The sequence below is a fragment of the Melospiza georgiana genome, unplaced genomic scaffold (assembly GCF_028018845.1).
Source record: "Melospiza georgiana isolate bMelGeo1 unplaced genomic scaffold, bMelGeo1.pri scaffold_29, whole genome shotgun sequence".
In the NCBI taxonomy this organism is placed as follows: domain Eukaryota; kingdom Metazoa; phylum Chordata; class Aves; order Passeriformes; family Passerellidae; genus Melospiza; species Melospiza georgiana.
Genome location: NW_026652215.1, coordinates 987186 through 1015184, shown reverse-complemented (window position 1 = coordinate 1015184; position 27999 = coordinate 987186). Strand labels below are relative to the sequence as shown.

Below are 27999 nucleotides of genomic sequence, written 5' to 3'. Positions count from 1 at the left end.
TCCCAGGGCCTGAACAACTTTATGCAATATCTTCAATGTGAAATGAGTTTCCCTGTCTGAATCAATCCTGTTTGCCATCCCATATTGGGGAATGATTGATTCTAGAAATGTTTTACTCACAACACTGGCATCGGCTTTCACAGTGGGTACCACCTCTACCCAATGAGTCACGTGATCTACTATCATTGGCAAAAACTTCCACCATTGTACCTGGGGAAGCTTGGTAAAGTCAGCTTGGATGTTTTGGAAGGGCCGTAACGCTAGTTCTCGCCCTCACCTGGGTGTTTTCCTCATGATTTTCTTATTCACTTGTTGACATATCACACACTGTTCAGTTACTTGCTTAGTTATTCTGAAAATTCCTATGCAGCCCAAATCCCTTAGAAATTGATCATTTAGCACTTGTGTACCCCAATGTGTTGTTCCACGTATGCCTTCTAACATTTTCCTGGCAAGGGGTTTATTCAATATGTGCCTCCCACCTGCTCATCTTCACTTCCCTTTGTTTTCTTTCTTGACTCCTATTTCAATGAGTTCTTCCTCTTCTGTCCTACTGAATATGGCGACTTTTTGCATTTCTTTTATGGGTGTTAATACCATTATTAGTTTATCTGTTTCTGATTCAGTTGCATTTTTATCTTCTAAATCAGCTACCTTGTTCCCTCGCGCCTCCTGAGTTGCCTCTTTTTGATGCCCTTTAACATAGACCATTGCTACTTCTTCTGGCAATTGTAAGGTTTCTAACTCTTCTAAGACAAAAGTTTCGTGAATCAGTCCCTTTCCTTTTGAATTTAATAGCCCCCTCTCTTCCCAAATTTTTCCAAAGTTATGCACTATTCCAAAAGTGTATTTTGAGTCCTGTATATATTGTTCCCCTTTTCCATGATAATGTTTCCAGACATTGTTTTAGGGCACACAACTCACACACTTGTGCTGACCAGTTGGAAGGTAACTTTCTCTTTTCTATGGCCTCTAACCCTTCATGCACTATAGCGTACCCCAATACCCTGTGCCCCTTTATTACCCATGAAGACCCATTGAGGTACAATCATTTTCCACCTTGTAGTGTTTGATCTGTTACGTCCTCTCTTACTCTAGTTTTATAGTTTATAGCCTCTAGGCAATTATGTATTAGTTTCTCATCTGTTTCTCCATCCAAAAACTGGGCAGGGCTGAGTTGGTTACTCATGATTAGCTCTAAACCATTATCTTTTAAGATGTCTTCATACTTCAGCCTTCGGGAATCAGTGAGTCATTTCTCAGCCTTTTGGCTCAGGATACTCCTTACTGATTTTGCGATATATATATCTTCAATTTTCCCCCAAAAGGTTAATTTTTTGCTTTCTGCTACGAGTATGGCAGTAACTGCCACAGCCTGAATGCAGGTTGGCCATCTCCGGCTGACACGGTCTATAATTTTGATAAATAGGCCACTGGTTTCCTGGATCCTCCCCAGTCCTGGGCTAATACTCCATGTGCTACCCCTTTTTCCATATCCACAAACAGATAGAAGGCAGGAAGACTCAGTGCTGGTGAACCGACAATGTTTTACTTTAAAGCTTCAAACTTTTGTTCGTCATCTTTTCCCCACCTAATCTCTTCTTCCACTAACTTTTCATACAAGAACTGGATGGCCAGTGTGCATCCTTCAATCCATAGCCTACAATATCCCAACAAGCCTAGAAAACTTCTGACTTGTCTCTTTGTTTTTGGCAGTGGGAGTGAAACTAACCCCGTAATTCTCTCAGGGTTCAGCCACCAGCTCCCTTGACAAATCACATGTCCTAGGGAATTTTACTTCCCTCCCTACAAATTTGAGTTTCCCTTTTGATACCGAAAGTCCTTGGTCCCTCAGAAAATTTAACAACACTATGGTGGATTCCCAAACTTCTTTTTCTTCCTGTCCTGTGAAAAGGAAATAATTTACATAGTGGATGAGCTTTATCTCAGGTTTGATGGAGAAGAATTGTGTTACTTCTAGGGCTTGACCAAAGAGGTTTGGAGATTTGGAAAACCCTTGGGGTAACCTAGTCCACCAAAACTGTTTCTTACTCCCAGAATCAGGGTCCTCCCATTCAAAAGCAAATATATCCCTGCTTTTCTCTGCCAGTAGACCTGCCGAAAAAGCATCTTTTAGGTCTATGACACTAAACCACTGGTGTGCTGGGGGAATATTACTCAGTAGTGTATAGGGGTTAGGCACTACTGGGTACCGATTCACTGTTTTGTTGTTCACTTCTCTCAAATCTTGGACAAGCCTGTAAGTCCCATCTGACTTCTTTACTGGTAATATGGGTGTGTTATGGGGGGACATCCATGGTTCTAAGGTCTCATCCTCAAGTAGATCCTGGATCAGTGGCTGCAGTCTTCATCTCCCTTCCAGGGAGAGTGGGTATTGTCATACACAGACTGGATAGCTGTCATCAATTAATTTTATTACTGTAGGTTTCATGTTCAATTTGCCTCAATTTTTTGGTTTTGCCCACACCATCTCATGAATTTTGCCCTCGTCCTCTTCCCTTATTCGAGAAGTTTAACTACCATTTTTCCTTCCTCTGGGAGTATGAAAATGCTTAGCTGCACTTGTAAATCTAACCCTAATAGATTGCATCCTGCTTCTGGAACTAATAGAACATCCCCAATTCCTATTTTATTTGTTCCTTCAAACTTTATTTGCATTATAACTGAGACTTTGAACCCTCCTTTAGCACCTACTACTTGCACAGTATCTTGACCCTTTTTGCACCCCTTTGGGATTCTACAAACACAAGTTCTTTCAGCCCCTGTGTCTACTAAGAATTCAAATTCTACCTCCTGGGGATCTATTTTTAAAGTTATCAAGGGCTCCTGATGGTACCCAGGAGGTAGAGCCCCTGACACCCCTAGTCTTCCATTTCTCCTTTTTGCTCAGTCTCATACATCCTCAGCTCCTTTTCCTTCTGGGGGCAATTCTTTCTGATATGCCCACTCTCTTTACAGTAAAGGCCAACTGGTCATAGTTTCCCCTGTTTCCAAAACTCTCCTTTTTATGCCCTGTCCCAAGGAGCTGAATCTCCCCTCCATCTATCTTCCTGCACTTGGAATCCTCCTCCCTTACCTGGGTTGTTCTTTAAATGCTGGTTTCCTTCCCTAATGGCAGTTACCACTACCTTGGTTTTTGTCTTGATCTTCTCTTAGTCCCTCTTTACATAGACTTTCTGTGCTTCCCTTAACAGATCCTCTAACCTGCTTTCTTGCCAACCATCTAACTTTTCTAACTTTCTCCATATATCTGGCAAGGCTTGAGTGACAAAATTTATCTTTAGTTAGACCTGTGTGGCCACTGTATCAGGGTCAACCCCTGAATATTGCCTCATATTCCTTCTCAGTCTTTCTAGCCACTCTGTTGGGGTTTCTTCCTTCTTTTGCTGCTCATCAAAAGCTTTACGAGCATTTTAATTACATGGAGATGCCTCTTTGATACCTCTTATAATCAATGTTCTATATTCCTCCATGTTTTGCCTCCCCCCAATGCTGTTGTGGTCACTGGTGGGGTGTACTGTGGGCATTTTCAGATCTCCAGGAGATCCTTGCACACACTCCCTTTCCCATATCCATATCTCAGCCACTCAGATCATCTGTCTTTCTTCTGGTATGAATAGCATGGTCATGATTGATTGCATCTCTTCCCATGTATAAATATTGGGCCCCAGAAACTGGTCTAACTGTTCCACTAATCCAGTGAGGTCCTCTAGTAATCCTTTCAATTATTTCTTGAACATTCTCACATCAGAAGAACTGAGAGGCATGGTTACAAATCTAATTCCTCCCTGTACCCCACACAGGGGTATTTCCCTCAGGGGATATAATCCCGCTGCTTGGTTCCCATCCCCTGATCTGCTTTCCTGTCTTTGTTCTACCCTGCTCCTGGTGTTCTGGCTAGGCCCATCAGGGGGTAGGGGAGGTGCATCTGAGGCTATTGGAGGTGGAGGGGGTAAGTGTTCTAATGGGTCCCATTCTTTATTTTCTGATACCTTAAACATGCTCACCTTTGAGGGTGAGGTCTCCCTCTCCCAGCAGGCAGGGTAGTCATTCTCTTCCTGATTGAATGGTTTCTTAGCTCTTACATGGATGTTTAATGCCTGACACATCCATCCTTCGTCTGACCCATACCTCGGCCAGTATACATGATTGCTCCTAATTTCCCTTCTGGTCCATTCTACCATGCACTAGTGAATAATTTTGAGCTCATCTTTTTCTCTGGTAATTGGGTCATATTTCCACCGGGCTAGTTTCCCTCCCTGTGGGCCATGTGGGGGTATAACTATTGGTAGCTCTTCAATTTCTAACTTCTCCCATTAGGGATTCCCTATTTGCCCACAGTCCCATCCTGACTGGCCGATCACAGGCCCTCCTCTGACAGAGCCCACCTTTCCAACCACAGGCCTTCCAAACAGAGCCTGGCTCTCTCAGAAGGGAAAAGGAAAGGGGGAGTGGGAAAAAAAGAAACAAGGGAAGGAGGAAAGAAAAGGAAAGGGAAGAGAGAAAAAACAAAAAAACTGTACTTCTCTTTTGACAAGTAAAAAAAGAAAAAATTCTTACAATCCAGGGCTTCCGTATTACCGGATTGGTCCCTGCCCTTCCTCTCCTCAGTTCAATGCTCTGGTCCCATGGTCGCACTCTGCTCCCTGTCCCACCTGGCTCAGCTCAGCTATGACCTGCCCCCGCCCCAATTCCCCTCAGCAGCTGCAGTCCCACCCCTGGCCCAACATAGCTCGGCTTCGGCAACTCCACCATGCATAATTAACCATTATTGATTCGATGCAGTGGCTTCCATCCTGCTTCAAACCTAACTTGGTTTGGCTTCGGTAGCTCCGCTCACTCCAATTCAACTTGCAGGCTCCGCCTGCCCCAGTTCGGCTCGGCAACTGTGGTCCTGCCCCTGGCCTGACTCGGCTCAGCCTCAGCGGCTCCACCTGCCCCAGTTTGGCTCGGCTCAGCAGCCGGCCCAGCCTGACCCCCTCGGTTTGGCAGCTCTGCCCTGACGTGACTTAGCTTGGTGGCCGGACTGCCCCGACCCCTTGGCTCGGCAGCACAAAAATTGCTGCACTGGCTCCTGGGTGACTCCCTGCAGCAAACCCCTCAGTGGTCACCCCGCTTCCAGCCCGGCTTCGGCTGGCCCTGGAAATTACAGCGCTGGCTGTGCCCCAGAGACTGCCCCCACTCTGAGCACTGCTCGAGCTGCCGCGCCGTGTGGAACTCACCGGCTCCCTTGGTGTGTGCTGGATGGGAATCCCGCTGTGGGTCCCCGGCACAAACACAGTTTCCCTGATGGGTGAACCCTGCTCCCAAGTCCCCACAAACCCTTCAATCCTACATGTCCCACCAGCCATGGGGTCCTTGTCTATGGGATTCCTGCTTTCCTCCCCCTCCATGCATCCCACTGTTCCTTTTTCCTTTCTAACGTCCAATATCCTGACGCTTCAAGGGACCAGGATGGATCCAGTATATTACTAATGTGAAGCTCACTTTCATATACTGGAATTATGGAGTAAAATCTGGCCAAAAATAGTTATGTGGATGTGCTCACCCCTCTTCCACTCTTTTCTTTATCCAGTCTCCTGGTGTCTTTGGGCTTCCAACCTGCAGCCATTGGTGGAACTGGGAGAGTCCAATAGACTTTGTCCAATCTGTAGAAGGGGGCGCCCCTTTTGAAAACTCCTAAGGACACCAGGTTTATTTCGCAGACGAGTCCCCATTTGTAAGAAATTATGCTCACTTCCAAAAATTTAAAAGGATTAATAAAACTTTATCAAAAAGAACAACAGAAGACTGAACACAGAAAATATTATGGCACAGGGAGCAAAGGATTTTTTCCCACCATGTGCTCATCCACACAATGGATGTTTTGCCTTTTAACCCTTTAGCCTGTCTCAAAATCTTGTTAATCAACTCCTTCTTTGCTGTCCAGTGGTGGAGGTCACTTCCTTACATCTTGATTGGAGGTCAGGTGTTGCCATAGTAACAAGCCAACCCTCCCAAATACCCCAACTACCAGGAAACAACAAAACAAGGGGGGAGTAAAACATAACTATAAAACTATGAAACTTGTCTTAGGATATCCATAATATCTGCCTTTTAATTGTGAGACTCAAGACTCAACCATCGCATTACTCATCTATCACACAATTATTTCAAAACTGCTTCCTGTTCCACTCTGACTGTCCCTGCAGAGGAACAGGGCATTTTTCATGCTCTTCCACAAGGTCAGGCTTCTCATTTCATGGCGAATCTGGGAGGGAAATGGCCATATTAAGAAGGAGAAAAGCAGAGGAAATAGTTTAGAAATTCTTAGAAGAAATTACCCTTCTTACAGACAAAGTCCACCAAGTCATTCCCTGTATTTCTCCTTCCCAGATCCTTTCAGTCTACTACTCTGGGAGATGCAGCTTGTTCTGTTGCTTATCGTGAACTAATTGTGCTCTTGATTTATACCAGCACAAGAGATGTACAATCATCTAAACTGAAAACAGAAACAAACTGTCTCTGACAACCAATTTTCATGTTCTAGATCACTTTCCAGGTGTCTATGGAGATGTGTGAATGATTATCACACAACTCTCCACTTCTGGCTGCAGCTTCTGGAGATTGTTTTTCTGAATTCAGTCAGGGTTGCATTCCCCAACAAGTCCTGGTACCACCTCCTGTTTTCCAAGGTTGGAACAGCCACAATGAAAACCTCACCAATGGCACAACTCCCCAGTCCACCAGGAAAAGAAAGGACAAGTTGTCAAGTTCTCCAAACCTTTGTCTGCTTTGCTGCACGAGTCCTGCTGCAGGCACAGTGTGGAAAGCCATGTGAAGCTGCAGGTGGTGGCACATCTTGTGACAGGAGCTCGACCTTGTTCTCCAGGAAAGGTTTTTGAGAAGAGCAGACAGGACTGTGGAGAAGATTCTTGGAAAACTGAACCAGCTTTCCAGAAGTGAAATGAAAATAGAAACAAATCATCTGAAATGTTTTCCTCTATTTATTTCTATGCTCCCCCTTTCCATGTTGCACTGCTTCTCCATGCCATGAATTCCAAATGCATCTCACCTTTAAGATCAATGACTTAGTGAGTTTTAGACACTCTAAAATACCATGAGCTGCACACAGTTTGCCTTCCCATGTTTTTGTTGGAAAGCAACGCTGGATCCATCAGTGCAGTGCTTGGGTCGGGCACAAATCCTGCAGGCAAGGAATGTGCCCCGGCAGTGTGTGACCCTCAGCAGGGACAATGCTCAGCAATCCTGCAGTCAGGGAATGTGCCCCGGCAGTGTGTGATCCTCAGCAGGGACAATGCTCAGCAATCCTGCAGGCAGGGAATGTGCCCTGGCAGTGTGTGACCCTCAGCAGGGACAATGCTCAGCAATCCTGCAGGCAGGGAATGTGCCCCGGCAGTGTGTGACCCTCAGCAGGGACAATGCTCAGCAATCCTGCAGGCAGGGAATGTGTCCCGGCAGTGTGTAACCCTCAGCAGGGACAATGCTCAGCAGTGTTGCTGTGCTCGGTCCCCATGGAACCATGCCAGGAGCAGCTGCTGAGCTCAGAAGCCATCGCAGCCCCCGCCCTGCCCCAGAGCCCCTTGGCAGGGTGGGCTCCTGCCCTGGCTCTGTGTGCCAGGAGCCGGCAGCGCTGGGTGCAGGGAGCCCAGGGAGGGCACAGAAACGCTGGGTGAGAAATGCTGGGGCACAGCGAGATGGGCGAGTGCAGCCGGCCAGGGCAGAGGAGCAGCACGCACAGGGGGCACAGCCTGCAGGACAGATGGCCAAGGGGAGAAAACAACAAACTGCTCAGGAGGGTGGAGAACAAACTTCTAGTTGCAAACTTCAGAGAATGAGGTACTTGGGAAATCTTAAACAGCATTGAATTACAGTAAATCACTTGACAAAGCACTGACTTCTCAAACTCTAACCTGTCCAACTTGAAGTTATCCAGATTTTGAGAAGAGGAAGTCAGGAGAAGAGAGAGAGGGAGAGAGAGATCCACAGTCAGTCTTGGGTCTCAGCTGCTGTGAGTTCCGGGGCCATGGGATGTGTCAGTGTCACACCCGTGTCACAGCCTGACCTGCTCTGGTCCCTCTCCCAGGTGGGGTTTTTGGGGTGCCAGGGGCTTGGCAGCCACTTTGGGGCTGCACCAGAGGCTGCAGTGGCTGGGGTGGGGCAGTGACCACCCCACCTATGTAGAACTCTCCCTGCCCCAAACACACACTGGAGATGTCTGGGGCCATTCATCATTTCTCTGCTCTCCAGCACTGAGGCAATGGACTCTGGCTACAGCTAAGAGCTTGGCCCAAGGCAACCACCCCTGGCAATGGGGCTCCATGGAGCTGCTCTCAGGAAAGCCCCTGAAAGCTGAGGAGTGCCCCAAAACTGCCTCAGAAACATGAGATACCTAAAAATCTCTTCAGGAATGTGGATTATTCAAAAACTCACTCAGTAATGGGCTCCCCCTCCCTTCATCATCCCCAAACTTTGGCTGTGTCATTGCAGACCCCAACCCACCTCCCCAATCCCAACCCTGACACATCCCACCACTCCTGAACATCAACACCCCCTTCCCAAGGCATATTTCCCCCATTTCCCACCTCCCAAACCCCGTCCCACCCATCCTGCCCCACCTAATGCCCATTTCAACCCTCCTGATTTGAAGCCCACTTTGCTCAATCCCCTTCCAACACCATTCCACACCAAAGAGTTGTGGAATCAAGGAATTTTGGGGTGGGATTGAGTAGTTTTCAGTGGCATTAAGGTGACAGATTGAACCCTCTTGTCTCTTTCAGTGCCAAGAAAGGGAAGCAAGTACACCAAATACCCCCAAAACCCCCAAATTCTCCCAATTATCTCCCTGAATCCCAGATTCCCCTGAAACACAAGTAAAAAGTGAGCCTTTAGATGCCTTTGATGAATTTATTGATTTTTACCCCAATTTTCTCTGTTTTAAAGGGATGAAGATGAATGCAAAGAAAATTAGGGCCAAAACAAAAGAATAACCAGCCCCGTGTCTTCCCAGCATGCATCACAGAGAATGTAGAATGCAAGGTTTCTGACCAACGTGGGTTCTCCCATGGGGGATGAAGCTGGAGCAGTGCATGAAGCTCCTCCTGCAGTTGGGGCACTCACAGGGCTGCCCTTACCGGTGACTCCGTTGGTGTTGGGTAAAGAACGAGCGGTCTGAGAAGCTCTTCCCACACTGGGGACACTCGTAGGGGCTCTCCCCAGTGTGGATTTGCCGGTGCCTGATGAGGGTAAAGTTGTGCTTGAAGCCCTTCCCACACTCAGGGCAGCGGAAGGGCCTCTCCTCTGTGTGAATCCGCTGGTGCAGGAGGAGATTGGAGCTGGTCTGAAACTTCTTCCCACACTGGGGACACTCGTAGGGCCTCTCCCCAGTGTGGATGCGTTGGTGGGTGATGAGGGCGGAGCTGCAGCTGAAGCCCTTCCCACACTCCCCACACTTGTAGGGCCATTCCCCTGTGTGGATTATCTGGTGGCGGATCAGGTGGGAGCTCCGCCTGAAGCTCTTCCCACACTCCAAGCACTTGTAGGGCTTCTCCCCATCATGAAGTTGCTCATGAGCCACCAGCTCCAAGCTCTGGCTGAAGCTCTGTCCACCTTCCTGGCTCAATGCGGTTCTTTCCTTCTCAGAGCAGCCTGGGCTGGGTTTGCAGCCCCTCCTCTTGTGGGATCTCTGGAACTTTTTCTCCCCATTGTAATTCTGCACTCTGGCACCACTAAAAACAGCCTCTTCCTCGAGGTTCTGGTGCAGGGATTTGTCCTCCCTGGTCTCCATCCTCAGCTCCTTCTCTGGGGAAGGAAGGACAAGGAGAGGATGGGATTTGCCTCCGTGCCAGAGGGAAGGGGAAGGAGATCCCCCCAGTGCATCCCTGGCAGGATGGCGTTGGCAGCAGGGTTGTCCTGCAGCTGGGGGCCATGCTGGGCTGGGAGATGAAGCAGGAGAAAGGGGGAAAGGGGCACTGACTTCCTCCTCACCTGCCTGGGTATCCTGGGGCATCTTCCTCTTCCTCGCAGCCTTCTCCTCCATCAGGTGAAGGTTTGGGAATGGGAAATCCTGGTTTGGGGTAAAACAAGGTGTGAATCCTTGGATTGGGAATTCCTCCCAACCAAATCCATCTCCAGAAGTTATCTGGTGCCCATAAAAATTTCCAAAAATCAAGAGTGAATTAAAAAAAGCCACCAGGAGCATCCCATTTCCAGTCTCATCCCTCTGGGGTTCTGGTGGTCCCCTGTCTCAGGGCTGCTGGGGATCCCATGGGTCCTGGGGATCCCTCTCTCCAGGGTCCTGCTTAGGGATGCTGGGGGATTTCAGGGTCCCCCACTCCAGCCTCCCCCCAGTCCAGTCACTTGGGGGTCCTCTCTCTTCCCGCAACTCTGTCCTGGATTAGGGCAAATTTGGGAGAAAACCTCCAAAGGGGTTTTCTCTAAAAAGCAAATTCAAGCAGCCACTCCCCCAACCAGATCAGGAAAAGACTTCCTCGGAGAAAAGGGGAAAAAACCTCTTTATTTAACAGGCAAAGCATTCATCAGCACAAAAAATGAACAACATTAAACAATAAAACCTCTTGCCGCTACAAAAGAGATGACAATCTCAGAAAGTCCTTCTGTGGGCTGTAGCTCTGCTCACTCAGTCTCTTATCAGTCCTTCCACTGCTGGAAATGCTGCGGCCCAGGCTCAGCCTGGTGGGCCACAGGTGGGAGCTGCCAGCGGTGTTCTGGGTGTTCAGTCCAGAGCAGGTTTAAACAGCTCCAAAGAAAAAGAAAAACCATACTCCAGGGAACTTCTCTGCCTCAGAGAGTTAAAACTAACGAAAAGCAAAGGAGAGCTCTGTCCTGCTGTCTGTCAGCAGACAACTGATACCTTAGGTTTTAAGTTTTTCTGTTCTGTTTTGGTGTGCAGCTTTTAGCTTTATATTAAGTGTTACTGGGATCTTTTCACAGAGTGTTGAAGACAAAACAATCATCTTCTAGCTGGAGACTCAAGGACAATCTCTTCAAACTTCAGGCCCAAAGCATAAACAACATGAAAAGAGGAGGGCGGGCAAGCAAGCAAGGAGGATTAAACTTCATAATTTGAAGCTATTAATTGGGCAGTTAACTCCTATATGCAAATAGACTAAAACTCATAAAAATGTGAGATCTCATGACCAAGCCCTCTTTTGCTCCCATCTTGGAGCCATCCAGGCAGAGCCACAGCTGTGCCTCCGGTACTGCCAGGGTGTGGCCTTTGAAAGCATTTCAGTAAAAATCCACTTTATTCCTATCAGCTCCATCTGGCCACTGTTCCAGCTCCTTAAGGCATCACAACAGTCCAGGAGCAGGAATGTGGAGGAGTGAGTGCAGTGTATGAAAACAAACTACTGCTTCTCCCTTCTCCCCTGCGCTCTCAGAATCAAACTTAAAGGTGCAGAACTCATTTCTGGGCTAAACAGACCGATGGGGTACGAGCATCATGAAGTCACCCCAGGACATCCCTCTCAGGGTCAGGGGGTCCCGTCCCCGCCTCATCTCCGGGCTGCCGGGGGTCCCCCAGCTCCGGTATCGCCCCTTCCCCTCTCCCCGCCCCGGGGGTCCCCCGTTCCACAGCCCCGGCTCTCACGGGAATCCCCAAAACCAATGTCCCGCCCCGTCGGTACCGGGCCATCCCCACGTGGACCCCTGGAACCCTCCCGAGGGGCGATCGCGGCTCCTCTGCCCCCGAAAAAGCTCCTCTTAGGGAGCCTGGGGATACCCGGGGCTCGAGTCCGGGATCTGCCGGCTCCGAACACTCTCCAAAAAATCCTGCCGGAGACCCCTGGCTGGAGCCGGGGCGAGCTCGGCCTCCGCCCTCCCCTGCGGCTCGGGGCTGGGGGCGATGCTCCCGGGGCAGGGGGTGCTGCAGGCTCGGCGTGCGGGCGCTGCGAGCGCCGCGATTCTCCCGCTCCCGCTCCTGCTCCTCCTCTCCCTCCTCTTCCTCCCGCATTTCCTCCGCTGCCAGCCCGGACCCCCCTTTCCCACCGCTCTGCCCCGCGGCCCCGCAGCACCGGCTGCTGGGTGGGGGAGCCCCCGATCGGCCCCAGGGCTGGGCAGGGGCTCGGGGACCCCCCCGGGCGGATCCGTCCCCCGGCCCGAGCCCCAAATTCCGCTCCGGGGCCACCGGGCTCTGCGGGCCCCCCTGGCAACCGGTGAGTCATCGGCGAGAAATGCTCTGGTTGGCTGGAAATTGTTTACCGCGTCCTCTGATTGGCTGGAATTGTAAAAGGCGCTACGCCCTGCGGGTGTTGCTGGGAGCTGCGGAGTCCGGGTTGGGGCTTTTTCCTCTTCCTTTCGCTCTGAGAACATTTCTGATTTCTTTCTCTCCCTCGCTCCTTTCCATTTCTTGTTCAGTACAATCCGAGTTCGAGCCGATCGACAGGTTGCGTTCTCACGGTGTCATTTGCACCTTCACTCAGGCGTGAGAACGTCGGAGAGCCCCCCAGCCCCGAGCACCCTCAGCGGTGAGAGGGACACAGAGCCCCTGGTCCCCAGCCCTGCACAGGCATTGCCTGAGGCCAGAGGGATGAAGACCCCCCGAGCATCCCCCAGAGGGAGGGGACAGAGACTGCCCCGAGCATCCCCTGGGCTGAGAGGGACAGAGACTGCCCCGAGCACCCCTGGTACAAGGTGAGAGGGAGGGAGACCCCCCAGGCATTCCCTGGGGTGAGAATGATGGAGACCCTCTGGGGAATGGCCTGGGGTGAAAAGGACAAACGCCTGGGGAATGGCCTGGGGTGACAGGGACAGGGACCCTCCCCAGCCCCTTCCAAGCATCCCCCAGGGTGAGAGGCACAGAGCGTCCCCTGGGCACCGGACAAAATAAACTTTGCAGAAATCAAACTTAACTCTGCATAAAATACTTCAATGAATATTTGCTTTTCCCACAAGTCACGTAATGAAAACGCAAACAAATCCCAAAATTTTATAAACTGACAATAGAAGCTGTTTTGTGGCAAATCTAAATTCTATTGGTCCTGCACAGCTCCAGCTCAGCTGCTGGCAGGTTCCAATAAAAGAAAAGTGGAAATTAGGCCCAATACAGAATATGAAAAGGAAGGGGAAGCTCTGTGTAGCTGTCGCAAAGGTGACAGGGACAAAGAGAAAAATTATTCTAACATTTGGCAAAGTCGCCCAGCCTGTGAAAAAGCGTGACAGGGACCGAGACCTCCCCTGGAGGGGGCAAAGTGTGGCATTGTCCCCTGTGTGTGTGGCCTTCCCAGGGTGGGGGTTTTACAGCTGAGCCAGTTTGGGTAAGGGGGGTGGTGTTCACCCACCCAAGCAGGGATTACCCCACTGTTTCAGGTTGCAATGCAAGATGTAACCAAATGCATGTTTTCAATCACCATCTTCATCAACTGCTATAAACAGGTGGGGTAGTGTTCTTTATGGCTTCCATGACTCATCCCTGATAATGCTCTCCAGGTGAGATACGTTCTGCTAATGGGCCATTGAGTGCCACTGCAGGACTGATAAAATTCCATCATACCATTGTGGGATGCTCCGCCCAGGGGGAGGATCCAAGCATTCCTACATGGATATAGGCTGAGGCTTTCAACATCAGGAGCAGCTCGCCTACTGGATTCCCAGAGGACAAGATCTCTATAGCCACCATTGGACCTTCAGAGGAGGACCAGACCCTTCTACAGGATCACTCCTTCGACAGAATCACGTTGATCACTCCAACAGGACTGCAGCCACCATTTAATAAGACTGCTTCCACCACCCTGCCCAGCAGGGTGTCAGGTTATATCCTGACTCTGTCAGTTTAAGGCAGTGTTTCTGTATCATTGCCTTGATCCTTATTTTGTTATTGAATTGGAATTCGTGCCCGACCCAAGCGCTGCACTTGTGGCTCCAGCATTGCTTTCCAACAAAAACAGGGGAAGGCAAACCTCGTGCAGCTCATGGTATTTTAGAGTGTCTAAAACTCGCTAAGTCATTGATCTTAGAGGTGAGATGCATTTAGAACTCATGGCATGGAGAAGTAGTGCAAGATGGAAAAGGGGAAAACAGAAATAAACTGAGGAAAACATTTCAGATGATTTCTTTCTATTTTCATTTCACTTCTGGAAAGCTGTTTCAGTTTTCCAGGAATCTTCTCCATAGTCCTGTCTGCCCTTTTCAAAAACATTTCCTGGAGAATGAGGTCGAGCTCCTGTCACAAGATGTGCCACCAACTGTGGCTTCTCTTGGCTTTCCACACTGTGCCTGCAGCAGGACTATTGCAGCAAAGCAGGACAAAGGTTTGGAGAACTTGACAACTTGTCCTTTCTTTTCCTGGTGGACTGGGGAGTTGTGCTATGGGTAAGGTTTTCATTGTTCCTGTTCCAGGCTAAGAAAACAGGAGGTGGTACAAAGAATTGTTAGGGAATACAAGCCTGGCTGAATGCAGAGAAAGAATCTGCAGAGCCTGCAGCCACAAGTGGAGAGTGTTGTGATGATCATTCCAACCTGTCACTGGACATCTTGAAAATTATCTGGAATGTGAAAATGCTCTGACAGAGGGAGTTTGTTTCTGAATTCAGTGTGGATGATTCCACATCTGGTGCCTTGGTGCATAAATCAAGAGCACAATCAGTTCATGATAAGCACCAGAACAAGATGGACCTGTCAGAACAGCCAACTGAAACAATCTGAAAAGGAGAAATGCAGAGAATGACTTGGTGAATTTTGCCTGGAAGAAAGGGGAATTTTTTCTAATAATTATTAATACATTTTGGCTTTTGGTTTTCTTAGCAAGGCCATTTGCATCCCAGATTCGCCATGAAGTGAGAAGCCTGAGCTTGTGGAAGTGCCTGAAAGATGCCCTGTTCCTCTGCAGGGACATTCAGGCTTGAACAGGAGCCCGAGCCCTCTCTGGGGCAGCCTCCTCCGAGCTGGAAATTGTGCCATGCTGGGAGAGGAGGAGGAGGGGGAGAAGGCTGGCGCTGTGTGGCAGGAGCAGGAGGTTTAGGCTGCAGGATATTCCGTCTGCGCCGCTGCCCCGCAATGGGCGGCCGTGCCCGGGGCTCTGGGCCTGGCCCCGTGTGCGCTGAGCTCCCTGGGCTGGGCTCAGGTTCCCGCTGGGACTGGGCAGAGCCTGGGCTCAAACTGGGGGCAGCAGCAGTGCAAAACACCTCTGGGCATCTCCGCTTCCTGCTGCTGAGAAGGAGAAATGAAGCGAGTTGAGAAGTTCTGATTTCTGTTTCTCCTGATGGATTTTTAAATTTAATTCCACATTATGGAGGCAAATTCTGTGACAGCCTCTGTCAGTTTATTCTATTTCAACAACGCCAGCAACCGGGCTGTGTTTGAGTTCTGCAAATGTGGCCTGTGTGGCTTTAATTCCCTTCATCTTAGTGTTCAGAGGCTGGTGGGCATTCCAGTATCTGATGATCTTTATGCCTGTGACAAAAATACTGACTTCACTGTCATGAAAGCACCGTGGGTAGAACCAACTGAAAGAGGCACTTGCATTTTTATGGATAAAGTTCAAGTGGCAAGCAGAAGAGGGCCAAGAGCAGCCATGATCCCAAATTCCCAAGGCAAAGGCACCAGCAGCCTCCTCCTGTCACCTCATGGTGAGTCAAAGAGCGCTGAAAACAGTGCTGGAACCCGATCCTTTCTTCCTCTGAGGGCTGGCTCAGGGCAGCACAGGCGGGCCCTGAGCAGTCAGGGCTGTGTGTGGGTGCTGGCTGCTCTGCTCCAGAATTGAGCTGGAAAAAGCCCTTGGGAGCCGAGGCAGGAGCAGGCGGGAAGGGGCCGGCGCTGCTGCTGCTCCTGGCCGGGAGCCCCGGCTGGGCGGGGCCGGCGCCCCCTGCGCTGCGGCTGCTGCTGCTGCCAGAGCCGGGCGGGACTCGTGGACTGGGAACGGACACGGGGGACAGCAAAGGCCTGGCGGCTGCAGGGATGGTGGTGCTGGGGCCGGGGCCAGCACAGAGCTTCAGCCCGCAGTTAACCCTGAGGGAAACACCGGGGAAAGGCTCCATTTCAGCCTTTCTGCACTTGTGGCTGTGAAGGGACTGAAATGAAAGCAGAACAAGTAGGGCCCAACCTGTTCTCCTGCCTTGGGTGGAGCCCCAAGCCTGAGGCTGAGAGGGGCTGTGAGGGGCTGTGAGGGGCCATCAGTCACGAGGTGTCATGAAGGGCCTTGAGAGGCCATGAGGGGCAATGGGGAACTCGGAGATGTCTTAAGGCCCTGTGAGGGGCTGTGGGAGCCCAGGCCCCTCATGGAACCAAGGGTCCATCATGTCCCAACAGGGCCTTGTGTAACCAAATGGACCATGGTGACACTATGGAGCCTCATGGTATCACAGGTCCATTGTTACACAGCAGCCACAGCAGGAATGCAGAACCAAGGAGATCATTGTGACACTGCACAACTGTGCAAACCTGTGAGCCTACCAGGGAAAAGCCAGCAGAAATGCCCTGGAGAGACACACTGTAGGCTCTGGGCATTCCTCACAACTCAGGGCGAGGAAAGAGGCTTCCCCATGGTGCTCTGCAGCACTATGTTAATTTGTCCCAGTTCTGTACTCTCCCTTGGCCTTCTCTACCCCTTTAACTCTTATATGTTCATGTTCTGGTGAGTTCTCCCCCTGTTTTCCCAAAATCCACACTGGCATTTACTATTGGTCCCTTCCATGTGTACCGCCCCTGAACCCTCAGAGCATTGGATCCCCAGTGCTCTACTCTGCACCCTCTTTCCCTGTATTTGTACCCTGGACTCTCCTTTGTTTTTGTCTTTGGCCCCTGGACACATTCAGCATTTCTCTGTGTGTGTGTGTGTGTGTGTGTGTGTCTGTGTGTGTGTCTGTGTGTTTGTGTGTGTGTGTGTGTGTGTTTGTCTGTGTCTGTGTCTATGTGCTGGTGCTCTCGTGGTTCCTACCCATTGGCACAAGAAATTCTGGGGGAAGATTGTGTGCAGACCACCTCAGACTGTAACAAAAACTCCCTTTTTTCATTTACTTTGTGGTGGGAATGAACCATTCTGTCTAATAATGACAAGAAAAAATCAGAGCTGTATTTATATAAATTTATCTGGTATTCAATCTTTAACCCTGGGGGGAAAATTGCATTAAAGTTCAATTCCACGTGTCTAATCTTTAACACCTTTGACAAAGTCTGGAGGTGGGATTGGATGCAACTGCTCCCAGTCTCCTCTCTTAGAAGGAATTTTAGAAGTCTAGGGGCCCTGCAGGGGTTTGAGGATCCATGGTGCCTGCAGGATGTAATTTCTCCATCTCATGTCTCAGCAGGAGTTTCTCCAAAAAAAAAATAAAGGTTTTGCCTGAAGCTCCCACTGTGCCCATGACAGGAACCCCTGTGAGTTTCTGGGACACCCCAGCTCTTTGGCAGCCTGGAGACTCCTGGGATGTCACTGTGGAGCCCCCGTGAGTGCCTGTGACAGATCGATGCCTTTGCATCACAAGGTCCCCTGGGATGTCACCATGGAATGGCTGTGACTGCCTCTGACCACAAGGCTCTTTACCATCCCAAGAAAGCCCAGGGAGGTCTCCATGGAGCCCCTGTCTGTGCCTGTGACATTCCAGCTCTGGAAGAGCCTGGAGACTCTTGGAAAGTCCCCACAGAACCCCTCTGAGTGCCTGTGACAAATGTGATCCTTAGCAGGCAACCATCACCAGGACCCTGTTGTTATGGTCAGTTTCCATGGCAACCATCCCCAGCCCCCTGTTGCTATGATCAGTTTCCATGGCAACCATCCTCAGCCCCCTGTTGCTATGATCAGTTTCCGTGGCAACCATCCCCAGCCCCCTGTTGCTATGGTCAGTCCCTTGGCAGCTCCATGGAGAACCCATGCCAGGGGTGGTTGCCATGGACACCAGCTCAGGCCTGCAGCCAGAGCCCGTTGCCATGGCAACCATTGGCAGCCCCATCCCCAGGCTCATGGGATCCCAGAACCACAGAATTGGCTGAGCTGGGAGGGACCCATCAGGATCCTCCAGTCCAACTGCTGGCCCTGCCCAGGACACCCCAACAATGCCAGCCTGGGCCTGGCAGCGCTGTCCAAACGCTGCTGGAGCTCAGAGAGCCCTGGAGCTGGGACCCTTCCCTGGGGAGCCTGGGCAGGGCCCCAGCAGCCTCTGGGCAAAAACCTTTTCTGACATCCAACCTGAGCCTGCCCTGACTCAGCTGCAGCCATTCCCTCCACTCCTGTCCCTGGGTCCCAGAGGGAAGAGGTTCCCACAGCCCCAACCAGGGACCCGCTCCCAAGGCTGATGCCATGGCCACCAGGGCTGGGACCAGCTGGGATGCTCGGTTTCCAGGGGCCAGGGTTCAGGAATGGGATTCCCCAATTTCCTGCTCTTGCTAAAACCACGCTGCCCTCACTGCCCTCCCACCTCCCATGGAAACCACAAAGGCAAAGATCCCGGTCTGGGATAAGAACAATTTTTTGGGAACAACAATTATATAAGGAACGAATGGAACAGAAACAATATTGATAACAGAGTGTATAAATAAAACTGTTTACAGGGAAAACTAAAACACAACTTACTGGGTCTGCCTTGCCACGTATTTCCTCCTGCCTGGAAAGCACACCCTTCTCCTCAGGGACAGAGAGAGAGAGAGAGAGAGAGTGTCCCTTTCCTGTCCCTGGCAATTCTCTGAGGTGGGAGTGAATGTAATGACACAGTCATGGCAAGACCCTCATGTTCTTCCATCCCACATCATGTCATTGGCAGAGGCAGGAAAAGGGACAGGTGTCTTCCTAGCATGGATCCGAAGGAAAAATGGATCACCAGGGCTCTTCCCAACATGGATCCTCCAACTATGGATGAAGTTGGGGCAGTGCACAAAAGTCCTCCTGCATTGGGGCATTGGCAGAGCTTCCCTTCCAGGTGCCTCCGTTGGTGTCTGGTTAAGACAGAGATCTGGGTGAAGCTTTTCCCACACTGGGGACACTCGTAGGGCCTCTCCCTCTCCCCAGTGTGGATGTGCCGGTGCCTGATGAGGTTGGAGTTGTGCTTGAAGCCCTTCCCGCACTCAGGGCAGCGCAAGGGCCTCTCATCCGTGTGAATCCACTTGTGCCTGAGAAGACTGGAACTGCTCTGAAACCTCTTCTGACACTGGGGACACTCGTAGGGCCCCTTCCCAGTGTGGATGCGTTGATGTATGACAAGGGCAGAGCTGGAGCTGAAGCCCTTCCCACATTCCCCACACTCATAGGGCCAATCCCCAGCGTGGATCCTCTGGCTGATCAGGGTGCTGCTCTGCCTGAAGCTCTTCCCACACTCGAAGCACTTGTGGAGCTTGTGCCCATCATGAAGCTGCCCCTGGACTACCAGCTCCAAGTTCTGGCTGAAGCTCTGTCCACCTTCCTGGCTCAGGGTGGGTCTTTCCTCCTCAGAGAACCCTGGGTTGGGTTTGGAGCCCCTCCTCCTCATGGGGGATCTCCAGGGCTTTTCCTCCCCATTGGATTCTTTTCCCATGGAGCCACTCAAACCGGTCTCTTCCATGTGGTTCTGCTGTGGGGATTTGTCGTCCCTGATCTTGATCCTCAGCTCCTTCTCTGGTAGAGTAAGGACAAGCACAGGATGGGATTTCCCTCCGTGAAGAGGGATGGGGAAAGAGATCCCCACAGTGCATTCCCAGCAGGATGGCGTTGGCAGCGGGGTTGTCCTGCATAGAGGGGATTTTCTGGGCTGGGAGATGGAGCAGGAGAGAGGGGGAAAGGGGCACTGACTTCCTCCTCACCTGCCTGGGTGTCCTGGGGCATCCTCATCTTCCTTGAGGTGTCTTCCGCCATCTGGCCAAGTTTTAGGAATGGGATATTCCTAAAACAAGGGAGGAAAACAAGGGATGAGCACAATGAGCTTTGTACTGGTTTAAAGGCAAACCTGAGGAAGAGTCTAAGCCAGAATTCAAATTCAGTAACAAAATAAGGATCAAGGCAATGATACAGAAACACTGCCTTAAACTGACAGAGTCAGGATATAACCTGACACCCTGTTGTTCAGGGTGGTGGCAGCAGTCCCAGTAAATGGTTGTGCAGTCCTGTTGGAGAGATGAACACGATTCTGTCGAAGCAGTGATACTGTAGAAGGGTCTGGTCTTCCTATGGAGGTCCAGTGGTGGTTCTGGAGCTCTTGTCCTCTGGGAATCAAGTAGGCAAACTGCTCCTGGTGTAGCAAAGCGTCAGCTTATATCCAGGTAGGAATGCTTGGATCCTGCCCCTGGGCGGAGCATCCCACAATGGGAGGATGGAATTTTATCAGTCCTGCAGTGACACTCAATGGCCCATTCACAGGAGATATCTCCCCTGGAGGGCGTTATCAGGGCTGAGTCATGGAAGAGATAAAGAACACTGCCCCACCTGTTTATAACAGTTGCTGAAGGTGGGGATTGAAAACATGCATTTGGTTACATCTTGCATGGCAACCTGAAACAGTGGGGTAATCCCTGCTCAGGGGGTGAACACCACCCCCCTTACCCAAACTGGCTCAGCTGTAAAATCCCCACCCTGGGAATGCCTCGCATACAGGGGGCAATGTCACACTTGGCCCCCTCCAGGGGAGGTCTGTTTCACAGGCTGGGGGACTTTGCCAAATGTTAGAATAATTTTTCTCTTTGTCCCTGTCACCTTTGTGACAGCTACGCATAGCTTCCCCTTCCTTTTCATAATCCGTATTGGGCCTATTTTCCACTTTTCTTTTTTTAGAATGTGCCAGCAGCTGAGCTGGAGCTGTACAAGACCAAAGGAATTTGGATTTGCCACAAAATAACTTCTATTATAAGCTTATAAAATTTTGGGATTTATTTGCCTTTCCATCACAAGTGACTTGTGGGAAAAATAAATTCAAGGCATTTTATCTACGGTCAATTTTGATTTCTGACAAGAAAAAACATTACTTTGTCTGATGCCCAGGGGATGCTTGTGAAGCCTCTGTTCCTCTTGCCCTGGGAGATGCTTGGGGGGGTTTTTCCTGTCCCTGTCACCCCAGGCCATTCCCCAGAGGGTCTCCATCATTCTCACCCCAGAGAATGCCTGGAGGGTCTCCCTCCCTCTCACCCCTGTGCCAGGGGGTGCTCGGGGCAGTCTCTGTCCCTCTCAGCCCAGAGGATGCTCGGGGGTCTCTGTCCCCTCACCCTGGGGGATGCTCGGGGGGTCTCCATCCCTCTGGCCTCAGGCAATGCCTGTGCAGGGCTGGGGACCAGGGGCTCTGTGTCCCTCTCTCCGCTGAGGGTGCTCGGGCCTGGGGGGGCTCTCCGACAACCCCCCCAAACCCCTGCCAAATATCCCCCATGGCGAGAGGCACAGGGACCCCTCGAGCATACCCTGGGCACTGGACAAAATAATTTGGCAGAAATCAAACTTGACTCTGCATAAATCACTTTGATGAATATTTGATTTTCCCACAAGTCAGATGTGATGAAAATGCAAACAAATCCCAAACATTAATAAACTGACAGTACAAACCATTTTGTGGCAATTCCAAGTTCCACTGGTTCCTGCACAGCTCCAGCTCAGCTGCTAGCACATTCTGATAAAAGTGTAAATTCAGCCCAATACAGATATCATTAAAAGGAAAGTAAACTCTGTAACTGTCACAAAGGCGAACAGGGATGAAGAGAAAAATGATTCTCACATTTCGCAAAGCACTCAAGCCTGGGAATTCAGGAGTTATTTGGGAATTTAGCTACTTGAGCTGAGCTTCTTGTAGGACTTTTAGCAGCCTTGTGTTCCTCACCATGGGGTGAATGAACCTTGTCAGTCTTGCTGGTATCATTTGCTCCCTTTCCTCCTGTGATTTGAAAAAACATTTCAAGGAAGGATGTCACAGACATTTTTTCATAAAATCCTCTCTTTTAGGATTTGTCCTTTCTGTGAAGCTGGGGCCCCAGAAGAAAAATGCAAACAATAATTATCTGCTGATTTGGAATGTAACAGGAGCATCTGTGATTGGTCTTCTGTGAGTGTTTGGATTTGCTGACCACTCACGGGAGAGTTGGTCCTTGCTTTCTGCTGGACACAGAACTTTGTTATTCATTCTCTTCTTTCTATTCTTAGCTTAGCAAGCCTCTGCAACTTTTCTCTTTATTCCTTTTAGTATAGTTATAATGTATTATATATCATATATCAATAAATCCAGCCTTCTGATCATGAACCAAGATTCTCATCCACTTCTCTCACCCTGAAGACCTTCATCAGGTCGCTGTAATAGAAGGACAACAAAATATTTTCTTTACTCTCCAGGCCCACAAAGGCGATTTACCTCATCGGTTCTCCCATAAGTCACTCAGAGAAATCTGCAGCCCAGTTTCAAAGAGTTCCTCCAGAGAGAACCACAACCTCCTCAGAGGAGGGAACCATGCTGTTGTCAAAGGCACTTGGGGTCAGAGAACAGTGCCTAAACTCACTGTGCCAAAATAATTTCACAGTCTGGTGAGTCTGGTTAAGAAAAGTGTTAGAGAGATTCCTCTGCCCCAATTAAGGTGATAATGAGACCAAACCCAAAATGAATTTTATTGAAAAGTAAATGGGATAGAAAAGGGGGGACAGGAAGGGAATGACAGGAAAAAGAGACCTCCCCTGGGGCAGGGTAAGTGTGACATTGCCCCCTGTATGCGTGGCATTCCCAGGGTGGGGGTTTTACAGCTGAGCCAGTTTGGGTAAGGGGGGTGGTGTTCACCCCCTGAGCAGGGATTACCCCACTGTTTCAGGTTGCCATGCAAGATGTAACCAAATGCATGTTTTCAATCCCCACCTTCAGCAACTGCTATAAACAGGTGGGGCAGTGTTCTTTATCTCTTCCATGACTCAGCCCTGATAACGCCCTCCAGGGGAGATATCTCCTGTGAATGGGCCATTGAGTGTCACTGCAGAACTGATAAAATTCCATCATCCCATTGTGGGATGCTCCGCCCAGGGGGAGGATCCAAGCATTCCTACCTGGATATAAGCTGACACATTGCTACACCAGGAGCAGCTCGCCTACTGGATTGCCAGAGGACAAGAGCTCCAGAACCACCACTGGGCCTCCATAGGAAGACCAGACCCTTCTACAGTATCACTGCTTCAACAGAATCGTGTTCATCTCTCCAACAGGACTGCAACCACCATTTAATGGGACTGCTGCCACCGCCCTGAACAACAGGGTGTCAGGTTATATCCTGACTCTGTCCGTTTAAGGCAGTGTTTCTGTATCATTGCCTTGATCTTCATTTTCTTTTAAATTGTAATTCTGGTTTAGACCCTCCCCAGGTTTGCCTTCAAACCAGTACAAAAGACAATGTGCGCACCCTTTGTTTTCTTCCCAGAACAGGATTTCCCATTCCCAAACCTTGATTGGATGGATAAGGAGGCTGTGAGGAAGAGGAAGGATCCCCAGGACACCCAGATAGGTGAGGAGGAAGTCAGTTCCTATATCCCTCTCTCTCCTGCTCCATCTCCCAGCCCAGCACAGCCCCTGGCTGCAGGACAACCCTGCTGCCAAAGCCATCCTGCCAGGGATGCACTGGGGGAATCTCCTTCACCTTCCCTCTGGCATGGAGGCAAATCCCATCCTGTCCTTGTCCTTCCTTCCCCAGGGAAGGAACTGAGGATGGAGACCAGGGAGGAAAAATCTGCATGGCATAACCTCGTGAAAGAGGCCATTTTGAGTGATTTTAACGCACAGGAATCCAACAGGGAAGAAAAACCTCAGACATCCCCCATGAGGAGGGGCTCCAAACCCAGCCCAGGGTGCTCTGAAGAAGAAAGAGCCACCCTGAGCCAGGAAAGTGGGCAGAGCTACAGCCAGAGTTCAGAGCTGGTGGTCCATGAGCAGCTTCATGATGGGGAGAAGCCCCACAAGTGCTTGGAGTGTGGGAAGAGCTTTAGGCGGAGCTCCCACCTGATCAGGCACCAGAGGATCCACACCAGGGAACGGCCCTACGAGTGTGGGGAGTGTGGGAAGGGCTTCAGGCAGAGCAACCACCTGATCAGCCACCAGAGGATCCACACCAGGGAATGGCCCTACAAGTGTGGGGAGTGTGGGAAGGGCTTCAGCTACAGATCTGCCCTTGTGACCCACCAACGCATCCACACTGGGGAGAGGCCCTACGAGTGTCCCCAGTGTCAGAAGAGGTTTCAGACCAGCTCCGGTCTCCTCCAGCACCAGCGGATTCACACAGATGAGAGGCCCTTCCTCTGCCCTGAGTGCGGGAAGGGCTTCAAGCACAACTCCGACCTCATCAAGCACCGGCGCATCCACACTGGGGAGAGGCCCTACCAATGCGCCACATGTGGGAAGAGCTTCACCACCAGCTCTCACTTGACCAGACACCAATGGAGCCACCAGTAAGGGATCCCTGCAAATGCCACAAATGCAGGAACAGCTTCATCCCCCATGGGAGAACCCACATTGGGAAGAACCCTGGTGATCCATGTTCCCCATGATCCATGCTGGGAAGACACCAGTCCCTTTCCCTGCCCCTACCAGTGTCAAGATGTGGCATTGAAAACCATGAGGGTCTTGCCATGGCTGTGTAATTACATTCACTCCCACCTCAGAGAATTTCCAGGTGCAGAACAGGGACACACTCTCTCTCCCTGAGAAGAAGGGTGTCCTTTCCAAACAGGGGAAATTGTGGCCAGGAAGACCCAGTGAGTTGTGTTTTAGTTTTCCCAGGAAACTGTTTCATTTACCCCTTCTGTAATCAATATTGTTTCAGTTCTGTTTGTCCCTTAACTTGTTCCTGTTCCTAATAAATTGTTCTTATCCCAGACCGGGATCTTTGCCTTTTGTGCTTTCCATGGGAGTCGGGAGGGCAGTGAGGGCAGCGCGGTTTTAGCAGGAGCAGGAAATTGGGGAATCCCATTCCTGAACCCCAGCCTGGAAACCGAGCGTCCCAGCTGGTGCCAGCCCTGGTGGCCATGGCAGCAGCCTTGGGAACGGGTCCCTGGCTGGGGCTGTGAGAACCTCTTCCCTCTGGTGCCCAGGGACAGGAGTGGAGGGAACGGCTGCAGCTGAGACGGGGCAGGCTCCGGTTGGATGTCAGGAAAAGGTTTTTGCCCAGAGGCTGCTGGGGCCCTGCCCAGGCTCCCCAGGGAAGGGTCCCAGCTCCAGGGCTCTCTGAGCTGCAGCAGCATTTGGACAGCACTGCCAGGCCCAGGCTGGCATTGTTGGGGTGTCCTGGGCAGGGCCAGCAGTTGGACTGGAGGATCCTGATGGGTCCCTCCCAGCTCAGCCAATTCTGTGGTTCTGGGATCCCATGAGCCTGGGGATGGGGCTGCCAATGGTTGCCATGGCAACGGGCTCTGGCTGAGGGCCTGAGCTGGTGTCCATGGCAACCACCCCTGGCATGGGGTCTCCATGGAGCTGCCGAGGGACTGACCATAGCAACAGGGGGCTGGGGAGGGTTGCCATGGAAATTGAACATAGCAACAGGGGGCTGGTAATGGTTGCCACGGAAACATCCCATAGCAACAGGGGTCTGGTGATGGTTGCCATGGAAACTGCCCATAGCAACAGGGGGCTGGGGATGGTTGCCATGGAAACTGACCATAGCAACAGGAGGCTGGTGATGGTTTCCTGCTTAGGATCAGATTTGTCACAGGCCCTTGGAGGGGTTCCTTGGGGACCTTCCAAGAGTCTCCAGGGTGTTCCAGAGCTGGAATGTCACAGGCACAGACAGGGGCTCCATGGAGACCTCCCTGGGCTTTCTGGGGATGGTAAAGAGCCCTGTGGTCAGAGGCAGTCTCAGCCATTCCATGGTGACATCCCAGGGGACCTTGTGCTGCAAAGGCACCGATCTGTCACAGGCACTCACAGGGGCTCCACAGTGACATCCCAGAAGTCCCCTGGCTGCCAAAGAGCCGGGATGTCCCAGACACTCACAGGGTTCCTGTCATGGGCAGATATATTTATATAAATATATTTTCTCTATTATGGTAATGATTAGACAAAATATCCTTAATCAGAAATATTCATGCCAGGATGCAAGAGACGTAAAATATATTATACAGAGCACTAGGAAATTATTTCAAAGCAACTGTATTAAGGAAAATCTGTAATTAAGCAGAGATTTATGTCACTCCCCCAGACCAATGACCATGGGCAATTCCCTTTGGCTCAGCCTGCAGCAGTGACCTTCAGGGTGTCCCCACCACTGGGAGGAATCCCCACACCCCTCAAGAAGGGAAATGTCAGGAGATGCTGCCATTAAAATTTGGGATGGGGCTTTTCTCGTCTGAGGTGCTGCCCTGTCAGTCAGATGTGCCCAGGCTGGGCCAGCTCAGCAGCTCTGCAGAAGCTCTCAGTGGTGTCACTTGGTTGTTCCTTTCTCTGGGGATTTTTCCAGCTCTGCCACAGCTTCAGCTCCCTCTGAGGACGTTGAACTTTTAGATGGAGGAGTCAAGCTGGTTTCAGCATTATTCACCCCCAAAGCAGTGTGACTCCCCTCCTTCATTTCCCACTGGGGGCTTTGCATACAGGGCCTTGCTGAAGTTGTTGGAGCCCATTGCAGACAGAGCCTCCTGCTCCAGCAGGAACTGCCTTTCCTGTGCCATCAGCAGGGCAGGTCCCACTGCAGGAAAGCCCCAGGCCAGCCCCAGCACAGGGAAGGGCTCGGGCACAAGGGCAGAGTGCCGTGCTGGGAGCTGTGCCAGGGAGAGCCTGAGGCACCAAAGGCACCTTGGCAGCAGCAGCTGCTTGCAGGCCACGGCCAGAAGCCTCCCTTGGCAATCCGGCCTGGTGGCCACCACTGCAGAGCTGCTGCCTCAGGGCTCATTCCTGGCTGGGCTCTGAAAAGCCACTTCTGCCCCAGGAGCCTGACTGGGAAGCCACTGGCCCCAGCACCTTGGGGACAAGATATTAATGACAAAACTCTTCATGGCAGCAGAGCCAAGGCAGGGGCAGAGGAAAGGGCAGAGCCAGGCCCAGGGGACAGGGCTGCCATGGTGATGGCTGTGAGGTCACTGCCCCTGCAGCAGCCTGGCTGCCCTCAGCAGACATTCTGGCCAGAAGCCTTGTGAGGGCACCCAGCACATCAGAGAACCCACAATGCAGGAATTCTGTCACTGGGGATGAGAGCCTTTCAATGGGAGAGGTTGCACAAAGCTCCTGCTCTTGGACAATTCCAGGGATGGGGAATCCACTTCTCTGGAAAAACAGCTGCAGTTTCCTGCCACTTTCTTAATTGTAAAATATTTCCTCCTTCTAACAAATGTTATTTTGTCCCCATTCAGTTTAAAGATACTGACCCATTTTCTGTCACGGTAGGATTTAGGAGAAAATAACTTCGAATGCTATTTTTACCTTTTCACAGACCTTGGAGAGGACTCAAAAATCTCCCAGAATGGGGTTTGGAGGCCTCATCACAAAACCAGCAGGGAGAGTCTGCGGCCTCTGTGGTCAGTGGTGTAGAGACTGAGGATTGAAAGTGAATAGCCTGGGAGGGATGGATGGGTGGTTTCAGAGAGGCTGGAGCTTTTCTTCATAGTAGAAATAAGCCTGAAGAAGACCTAATAGCACCAAGTGCAGCTTGGGAGGTCCAGACTGAACACCAGCAGAAAGGAATTTCCCTGCCAGGGCAGGGCTGTGGTGCAGCACGTCCCCAGCAGGAGCCTGAAGCAGCCCAAGGCTCTGTGTGGGCAGGCAGAGGCAGGCAGGAGGCAGAGCTGTCAGCAAAGGAAGGGCCCAGCCAGGTGGGGCAGCCGGGGATGCCGACAGCCTGCAGGGACAGAGGCGAAGGTTTGCTCAGCAGCAGAGACACCTTTCCCTTGCTTGTCCCCTGCTGTCATCACTGCCACCAGTGTTCTTCTCTACCTGGAACCTGGGGACATTTTCTCAGTCCTGTCTCTCAGATGGATCTATTTAAAGTATGAGAAACTTCAGTGTTTCACCCTCTTTTTGAGTCCCTGAGAAGTTTTTTGAGCCCTCTCTGAGGGACTGAGTCTGATGCAAAGAGCACCAAAGCCCCAGAGGGTCATTAAAGTCCCTGTGCTGTGTCTGTGCTGCTGAGCTGGGC

The 27999-nt window shown here is 51.0% G+C and overlaps 1 pseudogene; it reads left to right on the top strand.

The window, feature by feature from the left end:
- The window catches only part of LOC131096333 (zinc finger protein 850-like), a 560498-nt pseudogene that overhangs the window by 471656 nt on the left and 60843 nt on the right, over window positions 1-27999 (top strand).